Raw genomic sequence first — 6,000 nt, forward strand, 5'->3', positions numbered from 1 at the left:
TTTGTTGTACCTAGGAATGCTGCTCAAATTTCTAAATGATTCTAAAATAATATGTTGCTATGTTTTATTTGAAGAACCCAAACCACCACCTGTTTCCTAGGAATTTGGTTTAATTACTAGCTATTTTTTTGTTGTTAGAATGATTGCAATAACTATTATTCTTCATCCTTAACAAAATGAATTAATGTTGTTTAAAAAAAACAAACAATGTTTCTTCTGCAACTGGCTACTCCTCTTATATCAATGCATACACTTTTGTAAAGAAATATATTTTTATGGAAAAAAAATATTTGTAAAAGTATGATGTAAATTTTCAGTGCAATGTAAACAAAATAAAATGAATAATTGATTTTAAGTGTCTGTCTGTTTATGGGGCTTATTCTATACTTATTCTATACTCAAAATGGACAATGGGACAATCATGGTCAAAACTTCCCATTACCCAAATGGGGAATTTGGTCCAAAAATGCCCCATTCGGTGGCTTAACTGGATATAGAATAAGCCCGTTAGGCCCTTATTGACCATGCTGTGAATATTACTACTAAAATAATTTTATTTAAGTTTCATTTTATGGGGAATATGTGAATTCTGACAAACACATTCACATCAAAAATAACCGTTTCCCTCTGGACCTTGAGTCTTAAATGATAATTCCAATGGTGCCTCTTTTGTCACATTTTGGTATCATTGGCTAAGTCTGGTTGGACTTAATACAGAGGATGATTTCACTGTAAGTGATGTAATAGAGAAGTGCCAAGATGATCAATCTTCTTACCTCCGTTTATAGTCGTCTGGCACTAGCTGCACTTTTATATTATTTATTGTCTGGATCAGGGTAGTACTGTAAATGAAGAGATTTATTTTTGAGTTCTTCATTCATGCATGGAGATTTGTTGCTTGACTAGTAGTTCATTTTTTTAGATTTGAATGCAAAATGCTTATTAGTCATTAGCAATTTCTTCTAATCATAGGGTATCTATCTTGTAAGCTACAGGGTAGAAGGAGTGTCACAGTGAGTAAAGACACTGACTAGCACTGAGTTTGAAGCAAGGGACCATTGTTCAATTCCTCGTGGTCTGAAAAATGGCTATGTAAAACTAGCAGCGAACAAGAACAAACAATTATAATTATTATTGACTTCTGATCCCCTTACTGTACATCCATATTGACAATAGGTAGTTAACATATTTAAAGTGGGATTAATCCAAGTTACAATAAATGTACAATATGTAATAAAAAATCATGTGTAGGGATGATCACTGCAGAGAATAGGGCTGGAAGCAGATGTCCAATAAAAAGTATTTATTAAAGCATCAAAACAAAAAATACAGGGTCCTCTGATGCGTTTCTCGCCCGACGGGTGCTTTATCAAAGAGTAAACTCACTTGTGAAAAGACCGCCTTAAGTAGCAAACTATCCCCATGGTACAGGTGTGCTTGCATAAATTTCACCCGAGTTACAGCTGTTACAAGCCAAATGATGGATTACGGAGACTCAAATGGGACAAATCACAGAGCCAAGGGGTTAGTTGCATAAGGGGTGAAACAGACAGGACAAAAAAAATATAAATAAATAGAGAAGTAAGCCTAATATTCAAATCAAGCATAAGCAAAAAATGATGAAGCATTAAATGACATAAAAAAACGAAATAACAAAATGAACTAAGTAAATATATAAAATAAAATAACAAAAGTATATAAAAACACAAGCAAAAAAAGGACAAAAAATGCATCATTGAAAATCTAAATAAAGATAAAAAAAAGATATTAATAAATAAATAATAAAGATATATATATATACAGTAATAATGAAAAAAATATAAATACAATGTAAAGACAAACTCAAATATACAGATGAAACAGTACCCCCTAGTGTCAGGATAATAAAGTGAAATAGACACATTGTTGAAACATAATATCAATGTGTAATACAAACTAATAAGAAAGGAAGTTGCAAAACTTCTAAGTGTTAAATGTTGAAGCAAAATAATAGAATTGATTTGAAGTGAATATGTAAAAGAATATACTTTACATATACACTAAGAAGGTATCAACACCAAATAAAGAAGTGAACATACCATAAGTCAAACATATAATAAAATAATATATAAACATAATGAAGGATAATAAACATTAATAATTAAGGATTCGCATATATATCCATAAACACATACAAATGCATGAATAGACACATCTACATACACATATGTAATACCATAGTTTTTAAATATAATATATGAGGTGACTCTTTTTTTTTTACTCCCAGTCTGTAAAATTCCTATATAAAGCTATGTTATTTAAGTATATAAGCTTGGCATTAATATGAGTTTTCACCATTCACAGTACATACATTTTATTCACTATTATAACAACCCTAAATACCACAACCACACAAAATAAAATGACACATGACTCCATAATTATATGTAAATATTATGAACAATAATACATAGAACGATGATATAATAGGTATATAAATAAAGTAAGGTTGTAAACAAGGCATACAATTTATGTAAATTAGGCATGGAAGGATTATCACCAATCCATGCTGTAATTGTTAACAGGTTTTTTTTGGCAATAACATAATAGCTCATTTGGTGATCCTTGCATGTTCCACATAATTAAGAGGTCACATCTTTAATCAAAAATAATAAAAGGCCCAGCTTTTGCAACACGCTAATCTTATGTAGCACTTGTGCCCACTTCTGGCCATTAATGCAGATTACTTTTAGATGCCTTAATTGTATTACTGATTTCATCAAAATCAAATGTTAGGATCTTGTTAATTACATTTCTTATCTTTATTGAGAAAAAAAAATAACAGAAAGATTTGTGAAGATGTACATACAATAAGGTAATATTTGATACCAATGTAACCAGTGTAGTGTATTACAGAGCGTAAATCAATGATTTGGAAATACTGCTTGAAAAAAATACATGATGATTAACTATAACAGGCTTTAAAAGGATACGTTTGTCAGTTAAATTTCAAGAAAAAAGGGAATTTAAAAACAGGGGCTTATGCAGAGAGGATCGAGATTTACTGGGAAAACGGCAATAAAATAGCCACAGATTTGATGTAAATTATGGCCGTATGCAGAAAGCAGCTTTACCTTCTTTTTACAGATGGTAGCAAAATTGCCAAGTTTTTCTGGCGACCTGGAACACGCCATATTATAGGGCAGAATGGCACGTTCAAGCGCTTCGGTCCTACTGGAATACCACGCTATATTAGCATGGCGAGTTACAGGTTCTCGCCACGTGTTTGGCGAATTTTAAACTTCAGAAAACAGTTCTGCCGGATTTTAAAAATCGCGCCATGTTCTCGGGAGGAAAAGGTTTTGTGCCGAGTTTTTTGGCCAGAAGATGGCGCGATTTCCATATCTATCCTCTCTGCATAAGCCCCACAGTGTCTGTTGATTCAATTTCAATTGAGCTGAATTTTTCCTACTCAACAGGTTTACCATGGAGTCTCCTTGTAGTATATAGGTATACGCCAGAAAGAATACCTCTATTAACTAATGAAATGGGGAGACATAAGCTTTGCCACCCAATCTCTAAATCACCAACTCAAAGGGTGCCACAAAAGAATATAAATGAGAAAAAGCAAGGATTCAGCTATGTTTATGCAAGGCTTTGTTTTAGCCTTCAATACTGTAGATGGCTTTTCTGTTTTTTTCTCCAATTGATGATAGATATGCACAGAAGAAATACTTATATAGTATAATACTTTTTAAAATAATGTGATATGCTATATCGATGTACTCCAGATATACTCCAGCAGAGAATTCTCGTCCTCACCCTCATGCTTAGAGTGGCATTTCTCAGTTTTGCATTCCCTCACTTCTGGTTTCCCCAACATTGGATATTCCAGACACTACAGGGGAAATTTAATTTTACCAATTTGTTTTTTAAATGCGCAATTTCTTTTGTTTATTATGGGACAGAGAATGTATGGGTCTATGTAAACCTTTAAAGAGACATAAAAAAAAGGATACTGTACACATTTAAAGTGAATCTTCTTTGTGATTTGTCACTTAAATTGTAATTATACTCACAAAAGTCTTTCCTTCAAGCATAAACATCAAAATCAAAATACTATTTCAGTGGCAAAACACAAAGAAGTTTAAGTTTGAACGTGCATGCTTTTTAAAAAAATTATATATATATATATATATATATATAGAAAAAAAGAGAGGAGAGAGCGCACGCCCCATAGTGTAAAACCACACATTTAATGGTGGGAAAGGGGGGGGGGAGAATATAACTCACAAGGGTACAAGAATTAAAAACGTTTTGTGAAATATCACCACCATCCGGTATCTGCAGTAAAATCAAGAATCCATCGGTCTCATGGAGATGAAGGGGCAGTGATCCATCAGGATTTCCACGGTGCCTCGGATATTACACAGCAAACGTCCCAGGAGTCCCAGAAAATGTCTCCTAAGCTGGATAGCCGTTTTCTTGTTTCGCGCTCGAACCGGCCTGTTCCTGCGCATACGTGATGACGTAGTGTCCGTGCGTGATGCGTGATGACGCTCTCTGACGTGTTTCGTCGCAGACGGGCGACTTTTTCAAAGGGTGAGGAGGAAGGGATGCAGGGCTATGCATATATACCCTCATAGTTGTCCTAGCAACCCCTAAATCCAGCTGAATGTAAGTAAGCTGATGGGTGCAAACTCTATGTACTGATAAATACCGCAATAGAGATTATAAAGAGAAAACAAGGAGGCTAATACTAAACAGTGTGACTATAATCAATTAACTAAGTGAAAAATTGTAATTAGGTTCATAGAAAATGCTGATTGAAAAATAAAAATAGAATAAAAATGCACGTAAAAAATAAAATCATATGAATAAAAACATACTTAAAATAAAATGCATAATGTCTAATGACACATACGAACATATCAATCTGTCATTTCAAAACAAATAACCACCTGCTGAAAAACTAATGATAAATTTTAAATATTGAATAACCTATAATTATAAATAACCAAAACAATATGAAAAATACATATACAAAACAATAAATTATATAATATAATATATAATATATAATATGATGATGGGGATAAGGGAAAATTAAGTGAATTAGAAAATGGGGATATAGCTAACCTGACACCATATCATACAACAGGATAATATGTACTGAAAATAGTGATAATATAAATAACTAACATATTACATGTACAAAAAAATAAAAAAATAAAAGTAAATGAGGTTAAGGGCCTAAATCAGGGAAATATATATATATATATATATATATATATATATAGGAGAAAGAGAAGAGAGCGCACGCCCCATAGTGTATAACTGTATATTTAATAAAGGGAGGAGAAGGGGGGGGGGGAGAAATCTCACTCACAAGGGTAAGGAAGTTAAAAGCATGTCGTGAATAAATCACCACCATCCGGTTTCTTTACTTGTCTTTGCTCGTCTCTGATGTCAGTCTCTGGATAGTGGACGATCCGTGGTCATCAGGATAATAAACAAGCGTGGATGAAGTATAGCGGCATCGGATTGGAGTCCTCAGAAGATCTCCTAACTGTGTGGCCTGTAGCTGTTACAGACACGAACCGGCCTGTTCATGTGCAACGTGGTGACGTAATGTCCGTGACGTAATGCGTAATGAAGAGGGAGCGTCATTACGCATTACGTCACGGACATTACGTCACCACGTTACGCATGAACAGGCCGGTTCGTGTGTGTAACAGCTACAGGCCACACAGTTAGGAGATCTTCTGAGGACTCCAATCCGATGCCGCTATACCTCATCCACGCTTGTTTATTATCCTAAAATGAAGTGATTACCCTAACTCAAGCGCTAAACCTATTAAAGTGTGACATAGACGTGAATAAACAAACCAATTGTGATTAACAAGAGGCCAAAGCTGCCGTAGGCTTCCCACAATGCAAATAACCTCAATGTGCATACAAGACTCTGAAGGCGAAATAGGGATACCTGCCGTTTAAAGAGTCACTGTGTCCATAGGAAAC

Source organism: Ascaphus truei, chromosome 2 (genome assembly GCF_040206685.1).
Source record: "Ascaphus truei isolate aAscTru1 chromosome 2, aAscTru1.hap1, whole genome shotgun sequence".
In the NCBI taxonomy this organism is placed as follows: domain Eukaryota; kingdom Metazoa; phylum Chordata; class Amphibia; order Anura; family Ascaphidae; genus Ascaphus; species Ascaphus truei.